The sequence below is a fragment of the Erpetoichthys calabaricus genome, chromosome 5 (genome assembly GCF_900747795.2).
Source record: "Erpetoichthys calabaricus chromosome 5, fErpCal1.3, whole genome shotgun sequence".
NCBI classification, from domain to species: Eukaryota; Metazoa; Chordata; class Cladistia; order Polypteriformes; family Polypteridae; genus Erpetoichthys; species Erpetoichthys calabaricus.
In genome coordinates, this window is record NC_041398.2 from 96,093,960 (window position 1) to 96,106,992 (window position 13,033).

Below are 13,033 nucleotides of genomic sequence, written 5' to 3' on the forward strand. Positions count from 1 at the left end.
TAAAAAGTGGCAGGCCATAAAGGTCAAGAAATACAGGTCATAAAATAATGCGTAAGTACAGTAAGTAAATGTGCCAAAGTTAAATTTAGAAAATCTTTAATCTGAACCAAAATATTACCCAAAAAAGTTGGATGCACGGTCATTTAATTATGAGACATTATAGAAAATCATAGAAAACAAGAGCTCATTGCCACCAGCTTTAATAAGTGTGACTTCAGGGAACCATCAACTGGCAACCTGAGAGTTTATACTAAACCACAAGTGCTCAATACAGTAGTCCCCAAAACACAAACACAAATGGCATCACAGAAAATTCAATACTGAACACAAATAATTTCCATAATGTTATAGTCACAAATAAAAAACAAATGTTGTAACATATTGACAAGAATATGGTGATAGGAGTAAGACTTTCTAAATAAGTTACAAAAGCAGACCAAGATCTTTACTGGTCAGCCAGGACAGACGCACCCCAAGGCTGCAAATCCCAAAACTGATACCTGCAGGTCATAGCTTACACAGGCCTAAAATAGGAAGCTTGCTTTTAAAGTTCAAAATGTAATGTCTAAAAATATGACAAAATGTTTTACAAGGGAGAAAAAACTGTAAAACCCTGTCTTGTACAGACCATACAAATGGAAATCATATAAATTAAGGGATTTATTAGCAAAAATAGAGAAAAGATGACAAAAATAAGGCAAAAAAGGTAATTCACAGCAACCAAGTTCCAGTACATAATTTAACAATTGAAAACAAATGCAGGAGACCAGAAATAAATAAAGAAACAACTATAATCACAATTAATTCCACTACAAGCTCAAAGAACAATAATAGGAATCTTTCCTTGGGCCTACATATAAAGCAAGATGGAAGACCACCCACAGAACATTAAGATGGTGAAATATTTAAAGATACAGTACAATAATGCTGAATAATTAACATACCTAGCAGAAATAACACAGAAATATGAAAAATAATCTTTCAAAAACAACAAAGGCCGAAATAAAAGAGAAAATACACACAAGTCTAGGCCATAACATAACAATAAGTCCATATACAAAATTCTTCTAGGACTGTGGCAAAGTCATAACATGTTGGAAGCTACTGTTTTTGATTAGTGATATTTTGATTTATTTCCATTAGGTTTTGCCTTTTGGATCAAACCTATTTTTGCTTCTTTGTGTCCTGCCTTGCTATTCTTGTTCTATTGTTGAACTCTTTTTGAATCATCTTTAATACATCTTTAAATATAAAGGAATTTTGCTTACCTTGTCGTGGACCAGAGGTTTAACACTTTTCCTCTTCTCCATTTTAGGACATTTTCAGACTTTTACTGTTTAAAAGTCGCAGCCCTGTTTTGGCCTGTTTAGTCTGGAAGCCTGATATTTGAATTTAGGGCTATGCTGACGCACACAAGGCAGGCCTGGCTTTTGGCAGATTTTGAGTGCAGTACCCATTTTTTATATTTTTGTGTGGTAGGATTGTAACAGCCTTACTTCCAATGCAGCAGGAACAGACTCTGATTCAGTGATTTTGAATTAGAATAAGTAGGTTTGAGAATGTTATGTTAATAAAGCGGCTGGAACTAAAACCAGCTGCCTCTGTCCTAATCAAGTAATGAATATGAGTTTCGCTTTAATTCTCTGCTTTGTTACGACCTCCAGGTGACACAGTGTGTCCCATAACTGAGCCTGCCCTTTTAACTAGCTTTTTGATTCAGTGGGCCTCTCTTGAAGTGATGTAACCTGCCCAGCACACCACAGTAGAGAAAATTGCACTGGACATCACAGAATTATAGAAGATGTGAAGGATGTCACCTCCCATATTAAAGAAATGCAGCTTTCTAAGGAAAAAGAGCCTGCTCTGCCATTTCTTAAATAGTTCCTCTGTGTTCCAAGACCAGTCTAACTTGTCATTGATGGGGACCCCCAAAGTTCTTATCGGAATGAACCACCTCTACATCAACTTCTCGAAAAGTGACCAGACATAGAGCCACATTGGAGCTGCAATAGCCAATAACCAGTTCCTTGGATTTAATGATATTAAGATGCAGACAATCTCTTTTCACCAAGAAACAAACATTTCCTGCTGACCCCTATATTCTGTCTCATCCCCTTTATCAATACACCCCATAAGTGCAGAGTCACCTGAAAATTTCTGCAAGTGACATGACCTGGTTATATATTTATAGTCAGAGGTCTACAGAATGAAGAGAGACAGACAAAGGACTCATCCTTGTGGTGTTCCAGTGTTGCTCACATCCATATCATAAAAACAGTCCTTGAGTCTCACAAAGTGTGGTCTGCCTGACAGATAGTCCATTATCCAGGACACCATAGGCTTAACCACCTACATATCTCTGTGTTTACCCCTTAAACAAGGATGGCTCGATGATAATGAAGACAATGAAGAAATCAAAAAACATAATTCTCACAATACTGCCAACTTTGTCCAGGTGACAATAAGCCTTGTGGAGAAGATGGATAATTTGATCTTCTACTCCAATCTTTGTCTGATAGGCAAACTGCAGCGGGATCCAGGTGGTCTACCACAAGAGGACTGATACAATCCAGAACCAGTCTCTCAAAGGTCTTCATGATGTGAGATGTAAATGCCACCGGTCTGCAGTCATTAGGTGAAGAGGCATCAGCCTTGGATTTGGAACAAGAACAATGCAGGATGTTTCCACAGCAATGGCACTTTCTGAAGCCTTTTTGACAAATTGAACAGGTGACAGAGGCCACCATAAAGCTGATCAATACTGGTCTGAAGATCTCAAGGACTGACTCCATCTGGTCCCAGAGGTTTTCCTGTGTGTAGCTTCCTCAGTTGTCTCTTTACTTGGTCTTTAGTTATGGACAGTCTACACTGATGGTTATGATACATATCTGTGGACAATCTTGTAAGTTCCTCATTTGCAGCCTTTCATACAATGGCTTTTGTAAAGTTTTTGGCTAATTGTAATCACCATTTACTAGAATATTATTTAAAACCCTTTGTAGTGGAGAGATCATGAAAACCTATAGTGTGTATAACCATACAGTGAATTAATGAGCTTCATGAAGGGTGCATATGAGAAAACATTTAATCCCTGCTACTAGCGTGGTAAGTAATGGCTGTGGTTTGTGTTTACCTCATTTGCAAGATGTCAATTATATCAATAGCTCACAGCCACTGAATGCAGCCGCTTATAACATTAGATTAATGCATCATTTTAATTGTCCACAGTTCGCCGAATCTCATCCTGCTTAGAAATTGAGTGCCGGTTTAGCTTTAGTAAAGTAGCTCTTTCCAGTCATGAGAGTAATTAAAACAATTTTAGTTCTAAAAAGATAATTATTTCTTTAATTAAGTGTATTATTCAATGATTAAAACCATCGTTGGGAAAATTATAAGTAGACACAGACGCTGACATAAATAGAATCTAGAAGAACCTCATTCAGTTATTGTTATTTTCCACATTACCTTAAAATTAGGCTTGTCATTGAGTATGGTCAACATGTCAGAAACAACCAACTTTAATTAGAGTCTTAATTACAAACTTAATATTTTCTAGTAGGGACAGATCTAGCCTGACCCAACATTGTTCATTTTCAACAACATATTATCCCCGTGTAACCACATAGCTATGGATAATTACAGTCACAATTAAATATTCATAGCTTACTGCTGCCAGTATGGTGCATTTTGTTTTCAACAGATATTGCAACATATTTGCCTTAAATAATCAAAGGAAAAGAGAAATGATGGAAAATTCATTGTATACAAATTTAATGTGCTCAGGTTTTGAATAAAGATATTTCAACATATTTAAGAATATTTATTCATCTGTCTTTTTGTCCAAGTTAGCTTACAGATTAACTGATACTCGCAATACTGGAGATAAGGCAGAAATGAAAACTAGCTGGGGAACTGGTTCATTACAGGAGATGGATTCATGCACATCTTCATCCATTTTCATTAAAGGTCTGCAGCCTATTCTGGCAGCACTGGGACAGGGCAGAAACTAATCATGGATAGGGCACCAGTGTATGCACACATCAACTCCAGGGCAATTTCCAGAGAAAGGTGGAGTATTCAACAATATGCAAACACTTGGTAAGCATGCAAAATCTATACAGACAAGTCACCAAACTGAAAACTGAACTTGTGCGGGTTGATCAACAAGACTAATATCTGCACCATTGTGCCACCCAAAAACATTATAATTTTATGTTAAAAAAAATCTAAATTATCCAGGGCATCATTTTCACTTGCAGCCACAGACACTATATAATATATGCTAATTCCACTGAACAGTTGATTAATGGAACCATCTGGAAGCCACTTCTTTTGTCTGCTTGCCTTGCATTTGCTCCTTTCATAAGAAAAAGATACAACTTAAAACACTAGTGCCAGATGATAGGTATCACAGACTTGGCCTCCCCTTGGACCTTTTGCCGCACTGAAGTCAGTCTTAGCAACTGTGCATCTTTCTGTAATTTGGTAAAAATGATCAAACCACTTCTCGCAAGCATCTGTCTGCAATACCTTGCCAAGTGCTTATTTGTTTGTACCCGCCTTGCTTCATTAAAACATTCATAATTGCATCACCAACAGTAATTTGCTTAGAAGGATTTGCAAATGCTTTCCATGCTGAAACATTAGACAGCTGTTGACATGTTAATCTGCCAGGCTGACTTACACAAAATATTAAAAACCATGGACGGTTCCAGGCAATCTGATAGTGTCTTAAGTATATTGCACTGTAGATATATGCAAGATTGTATTGTTTCAAGTTGTCAGTATTTAATCTGAAAAGCGTGACTCTGGAACATGTTTAGGAAATTTCGATAGGATTCAGCTGTTAGTCGGAGCACAATATTATGCTCCCGCCTGGCCTCTCCTGGCTTTAGATGTACGCTCTCATGCTTGCCTGTGTGCTTAATAAGCTAATGACAGATTGTGGAAAGGTGAAGCATTCTATTCCTAGTAGGAAAGCATGATGAGTAATTTAACAGATACATAAATAATGCATGTTTTCTTTATTTTCAGCAGTTAAGACTTTATTGTACACATTTTCATTTCATCTCCAACAAATAGGTGACACATCAAGGAAATATTGGGTCTGTTATTAGCTAATTGGTGGTTTACGTTAAGCTTTTGGGAGGCAAGTACAGTAGGCTACAAAAATTTTCAGATAATTTAATAATCTTCAAATTTTGCTTGATTATAAATGATGCATGCACATTTTGTTCTAATCTATGCATATTTTATTGCTTTCTAAATTAAAATAGTTATTTGTCAGCAGATATCTTAAAACAAAGATCTATCAGACATGCTATGCCAAATGTAACAAAAATATATTTACTATAATAGAAGAGAACATATTTTTAAAACAATAATACCAAGAGTCTGACAATTAATATATGCCACTACTGTAGCTAACAGGAATCAGAGGATCCCCATCTCTAAACGTGTGGTAATTTGGTAAAATGTTGGCATCAGCCAGATACAAAAACCTGTTACAAAGAGACTGCATAACTCAATGAGACTGTTTAAAGGAATAGCTTGCATAAAATTCTAAATTTGTATATGACTTTCTGAAGTGTTTTGTACTTTTTGTGGAACAGTCATAATACTTTTGTTATGAAGAGAATGGACCCATAAAACACATAGTATAAATATAATTATGAAATCTCCACTCACTATTTTTAAAGGTATGTTGCATGTTGGCATAATTCAAAGTAAGAACTCAGTGCCACCCAAAGCACACATAAAGATACAAGTCGAAAATAAAACTTCCAATATCAGCTAACCCATTACTGTATTTGTCTGGTGAACATGCAATGGGAGAGTGTTACCGGTAAGTGCTAAAGAATCAGTTTCATAAAACCATTAAAAGTAACAAAAGTAATGTCACCCACACCATTATCACTGGCATACTTAACTTTGCATGGTCTTCACACATAAATGACTTGGATTTGAAGACGCTGTGTGGAGACTTTTGAATTCTGTTTACAGTGAGCTAATATGAGTCATTAACCACACAAAAAACAGTTGAATCAGACTAAAAAAAAGTTTGGTTTCCTTTAGGCAACAGATTCTTCTCAATGAAGCAAAACAAGGGACTAATATTTTAATTTGGTGAACTGTTCCGGTAAATCTTGATGCATTTTGGCAACCCTTCACACATACCCTGAACCAACTTCAGAGAAGGAAAGTAAATAACAGAAGAAACAGAATTGCACTTACAGTTAGCATATTTTATTTTTCACTTTCATTTTAATAAAATTGTGCCAATGGTTAAAAATGGTGCATTGGTTAATGCTGTTACTACATGGTTTGAGTATTCCTATTTTGAATCCCATGTCTAGTTATTGTACGTGTAGAGTTGAGACTTTCTTCAGTAGGCCTTGTCATAGACTACTCTTTCTCATGAATCATCTTTTTTGTGGTTCCTCAACCATTTTTGATGATACTTTTTTAGTACTGGTTTAGTGTTTCTAAATGTTAATAAAATGTAATTTTTTTGTCATTATTACAGCACCATTTTGTTTTACTGGGTATTGCTATTTTTTCTTCATTTTCATATCCACAGCCATTCTACTTATACAAGTAATAATAATAATACATTTTATTTATATAGCATAGGGTGACCATATTTTGATTTCCAAAAAAGAGGACGATTGGCACGGCCTCCAGACGAATTCAGACAAGCTTCTTGGTGGTTGATGAACATTATTTATTATACTTCAATGGTGCAGAATTAACCTCTGTAATAAAATAAAATGAAATCTGTAAAAACTTATAACAAAATAATAGCTCTCTTAGACTCTTCAAATAAATAATTAAATATTGTTCTAAATATGAACTATTCTGTTCCAGCTTCAACAATATATCTCTTAAATGTAATAAAATAAATAACAGAAGAGTCTCACAAAGACAAAAAAACTTAAACAAAAAGAATCTAGACTTTTCATCTTTAGTTTTCTTCTTCATCCTGCTTCTCTTCTTCATCCTCCTTATCAGCCCATCCATATTTTGCTGTAGAGCTGATCTTTCCTAGCAGTTTTCGATAGCTTAACAAATAAGCATGAAAGTCTTTGCAAGACATGTCTTTGAAGTTGTACTGAACTAGTAGAATCCCCTTTAGTGACTCTATGGAGAGCTGGTTCCTCTCCTTGGTCCACTGGCTTTGCATTAGTGAAAAAACCCTCTCAACATTTGCATTGTGAGAGGGAAGTGCAAAGACAAACTGTGCAATTGTCAATAGCTCTGAGTAACATGAAATGCTTTTTGCCTTTTCAAAATATTTGGTCCACTTCTGGTGTACCTGCAGGCCACTGAACTCCTCATCATGGTTGCACATTTCTGTGAATTTCCTCAGATTGGTGACTTGGTCGAAACACTTAACATCATCAACTGCCACCCCCTTCTCTCCAAGGTAATTGATGCATGCCTCCACATCATTCCAGTTTGGTGGCTCACTCAGATCCATCCACATGAATGTTGAGAACTCTTCCATGGGAGTCATCCACTTCTCCAGATACTCCAGACATGCACTGTACATGCCATGCACATCTGCACAGAACTGGTCACAGCCTTTGTCAAGTCCATCTTTGTGCTTCTGTTCCAGTAGTCCCTTAACTTTAAGGGACATGAAGTTGTTGCTCTTGCGTTGAAGAAGAATGGTGTGTATATTGTTTAATATCTTCTTCACTTCCATAATGGACACGTTCTCCTGTTCCATTTCTTGAATGTGGGTGTGGAACACAGACATGAGTGTGTGCATGTGCCAAAGGTAGATTTCAGCAAAATCATTTTCAAAAAAACTCTTGAGTGCTATGGGTGGCTTTTGCTGAGACAGAAAATATGCCTTTAAAGCTGGAAACATCTGTAACATCCTCTCAATGCTTGGGAACAATGACAGCCACCTTGTCTTGCTGTGAGAGAGCATCCTTCTGTAATCAATCTCAACAAAATCACAATACTCCTTCAGGCTCTCAGTGCGCACAGTGTAAATGTGAAAGTTCTGGTAGATTTTGAATATGATATTCTCAATGTCAATTTCTATTGTGCCTGCCCCATGGTGTGCACAATTATTCAATATGTGTGCTGGGCAACCCACACCAATCAGAGTCTTGTTTTGCAGCAAACTCTTCAAATTTGCAAACACATTCTTTCCAGCTTCATCACGTCGGATTCCTCCAAAATTTGTGTTGCAATTGTCTCCAGTAAATGCAATGCATTTTTCCCGACAGATTGTTTTTTGCCAGGGTTTCTGTGAGATATTTTGCAATGGTTTCTGCTGTCTCATTGGGTGTGTCTTTAACTTCAATCAATTTTGTTTGCACGCCACCCTTCTTCCAGTCAAAATACTGGATTATGACTGGGAATATTTTCACTGCTCTGTGGTTACTCCCGTCTGTGGAAACACCACAGTACTGGATTTCTTTGAGTGCTTCATGAGTGATTTCAACAGAGTGGGGGACTATAGCACCATTGACGATGGCTTCGGTCTTGGTGCGAGCACTACTAAACTTTTTTGCAATGTCAGAGTCAGGAAATGCCTTTTTAAGCAAAGTACTGGTACAATCCATGGACCTGTAACTGTTGTGATGTTTCACTGTATGAAAAGCCATTGCACCTTCTGCTGCATTTACATCATCCTCTGTTTTTCCTGGTCTGACAAAAAACTCTGTCAACTTTGCAGATGAACTAGTCTCACCTTGCACAGCTTTTTTATGTTTCTCGGTGTCCATGTGGGCTTTCAGATCCCCAGCACCTTTATTGGATACCGAGACATATGTACCGGCTTTGCACACGGTGCACTCCGCCTCCCACTTGTCCCGACCAGGACGGTATGTGGGAAATTTTCTTTGCAGTTCATCGGTGAAGCTGCACTTACGCTTCGGCATTTTCCCTGCTATACTGCTCCGCTCTCTGCTCTGATCCCTGTCTGCACTGCTCCCTGTCTGTGTCTGTGTGTTTGCGCGCGCGGCGCAGACCTGCCCACAAGGCAGCCTCCCGGTAATTACGTTGCGCAAAAAAGTAGTACCCTAGTATTGTGTGCAAAACGCCAGTCAATTTACGTACACGCGTAATGGTCCTATGAAAAACCGGACATTTTCCTGAATTTATAAAACCCGCCAGGACGCCCCGGACAGGACGTAAAAAGTGGACATGTCCGGGCAAAAGAGGACGCTTGGTCACCCTAATATAGCACCTTTCCCAAGTAGTGTCACATGATCATGATGTCATTGTGCAGATCCTATTGAAGATGGTGGCATGTATCACTAGACAGCTAAACCTTTGGAGAGCTTCAAAAAACTAAACTTTGGTTAGGGAAAACTTTTCTTAGTCTAGTTCAGGATCCTTGCTTTGGGGAGAATTTTTCTAGTGCTTCAAATGTACTTGTCTAAGTCAGTACTTCTGATATAAGAACTTCAGCCAATGATTCTTATGTCATTGTCCCCACATTTCCCGGTCAACTGTTACTAGTCATCTTCTTTGTCTATTATTTGTGCCTAATTTTGAAATCATGATTATTTTTCTTAGTGCTCATAATGCTTCCTGTCAAGATCTTTATCTTTATAAAGATCTGTGTCTTTATTTGATAATTTCTTAAAACTGAAACTTACTTATGTTTCTGTATGTCAGCATCTTTTTATAAACTCTGTGCAATATATTTGGGACTGCACTACCAGTTTCGTTTGCTTCTTCTTCAAAAAGCATGAAGATAGAGCACTTTGTCTGTTCTTGAGTGGTTGAGAAACGAGCAAACCACTCGAATGAACAAACGGACCTTGGAGTTATTTTGGTAGTACAGTATTCTGTCTTGGTAGGAGGCTCTCGTCTTACACTTCAAGGTTCAAGTTCAGTTTAAGTTTGCCTGAAGAATCTGGCTACAACTGAAAAGGTGGAGTTTTGAAATTTGGTTTTAGCATGCTTACTGGTTATGTCACAGTGTAGATTAATTAAAGAAGGTCAATAGGTGGTTTCTGTCTTAGTAGACTAAAATAGTGTAATTAAAAATTAAATACAATCAAAATTATTTTTAAAATAAAGCTGTTTCATGAAAAGCAAAGATGGTTTCTCATGATACCTGTGTCTAAATATCTATTCCTGTACTTCCAAATTTAAACATTTAATAAAGCCCACTCCCTTACACCCTTAAATACATGCAGTAGAAATATAGTCAAATACAATTGCTTGTGGTGGAAATAATGAGAAGAGGCTCATCTGAAGTAATAAGGAAAATGTTTTCAATGTGCAACAATTCAGAAAAAAAGGAAGTCAAATTTATGCAAGAGTTTCAATTAAGGAGCGAGTTAGCACCTATTTAAATATAGGTCTGAAATATAAACTGGCACCCAGTGCAAATCTCCTGTTTATCTAGCTCAGTTTGGACAATTCAGTCTAAAACATTCAAGAAACACACCCTTTCATTTACTTATCTGTCTTAATATAATTTCCATTTATGTAGCATTTCAAAAATCTCTTGTTTTCATACACTTTGAGCACATGTCACCATATTTAAGTGAGTGCAAAATCTTTGTGGATATACAAGGAGACAAAAGTCATTATCAGTTGTCAAACATGTGTGTTTAGGAGACAACTAAAGGGCTTGAGTACATGTGATTCCATGCCAGACCAGGGGGTGGCGAAGTGCACTAATTTTCCCTCTCGACCTTTTGCAGACCATTCTAGGGAAATCCCGCCCAGCTCTGGGGCAGTCAATGACGTCACTTCCGGTTCCGGTGTTGATGACATCACTTCCTTTGCTGGCCTTTAAAGTCGCCATCTTCTCTCAAGAGAGTCAGTTCTGTTTTGGACTCAGTTGAATGAACATGTCTTTGTTTATTAATCAGTTTTGCAGCCGGGAACAATTATACAGGTGGCTGCCCCAAACCTTCACAACGTCTTATGGTCGTTTTTGTTACACAGTCTTGTTCCACAGCATATTTGACATGTGAGATGGCAACTGGAAGTCTCAGGGATATGTTTTTGTAAATAAAGGTGGTTAATAATGCCTAGGTGTGAGACAAAGAACAAAGAGAAACATAGATGGACACAATCAAAGGCAAGCTGAACTTTTAAGAGAAAAGTGAATCATTCATTAGGAAAAAACACAAGATTTAAACTCAATAACAAAGTTCCCACTGATGGAAAACTGTTAATAGAAAATTCTGCACAAATGTTACAAAATTCTCTCTCACAGAAAGAACTGTAGACACAAGGAATATGTTACCAAGCAGTATGGTATGCTATAGTACTTTGGGGATGTTCAAAACTTGACTTGCTATCATTTTGGTGAAATTAAGTGAATAGGATTAGCAGGCTTATTGAGATAAATAATTTTTCTAATGCCAAGTACCCATTTCAACATATACAGTAATCCCTCCTCCATCGCGGGGGTTGCGTTCCAGACCCCCCCGCGAAATAAGAAAATCCGCAAAGTAGAAATCATATGTTTATATGGTTATTTTTATATTGTCATGCTTGGGTCACAGATTTGCGCAGAAACACAGGAGGTTGTAGAGAGACAGGAACGTTATTCAAACACTGCAAACAAACATTTGTCTCTTTTTCAAAAGTTTAAACTGTGCTCCATGACAAGACAGAGATGACAGTTCTGTCTCACAATTAAAAGAATGCAAACATATCTTCCTCTTCAAAGGAGTGCGTGTCAGGAGCACAGAATTTCACATAGATAGAGAAAACAATCTCTAGCAAACAAATCAATAGGGCTGTTTGGCTTTTAAGTATGCGAAGCACCGCGGCACAAAGCTGTTGAAGGCAGCAGCTCACACCCCCTCCGTCAGGAGCAGACAAAGAGAGAGAGAGAGAGACAGAGTTTGTTTTTCAATCAAAAATCAATACGTGCCCTTCGAGCTTTTAAGTATGCGAAGCACCGTGCAGCATGTCGTTTCAGGAAGCAGCTGCACAAAAGATAGCAACGTGAAGATAATCTTTCAGCATTTTTAGACGAGCGTCCGTATCGTCTAGGTGTGCGAACAGCCCCCCTGCTCAATCCCCCTACGTCAGGATCAGAGAAAGTCAGCGCAAGAGACAGAGAAAAGTAAGCTGGGTAGCTTCTCAGCCATCTGCCAATAGCGTCCCTTGTATGAAATCAACTGGGCAAACCAACTGAGGAAGCATGTACCAGAAATTAAAAGACCCATTGTCCGCAGAAATCCGCGAACCAGCAAAAAATCCGCGATATATATTTAAATATGCTTACATATAAAATCCGCGATGGAGTGAAGCCGCGAAAGGCAAAGCGCGATATAGCAAGGGATCACTGTAATCGAAAAATGACCCTCAGATGGGAATTAAACATTACCAAGTGGGGGACATGGCTAAAAGTGGGGATCTAACAAAGCTGTAACATATCTCTCAACTATTCAACTCATGGAGTTCAAACAATCAATACATCATCATGCTTTGTTCACAATGCTGCTTCAAATGTTCATTGTTTTTTCTAAGAACATCTCATTATAGGAGAGAATAATAAATGACATTCACATTTACAGATTGCAGAATCAGAAGTTCATAAAATGATCAAATGCTATCATTAGTAATTTTACTGAACAGTTCCCGTTTTCCATGTGAATGAGAAAATGGAGAACAATTTTTTTTCCACTTTTGTATTTGCTGTGTTTTTAGCTCATCATACATTTCATTACTAAAGTCTTACTAAAGCCCATATGTCAGCAAACTGCATTTATCGTCATCTATCTTAATAGACTAACAAAATGTAGCTAAATATAAATTTGTATCAATAGCAGTGTTGTGTTCTTCAAATTGGTTCTGCGTGTGGAAAACCTACTGTGTGAACAAACTAACTGTATATCAGATATTCTTCAGAGATCATTTTCAGTACAGACCATGAACATTTATAAAGAATGCTATCTGTAATATTTTTCGGATTAATTGGTTTATTTTTACCTGGCTATAGTAAACTTGTTTGTTCTGGTTTACCGTATCTTCACTGCCATTTGTTATTCCTGCACAATTGTGGCACCTCTGGCACACTGATACACAGTAA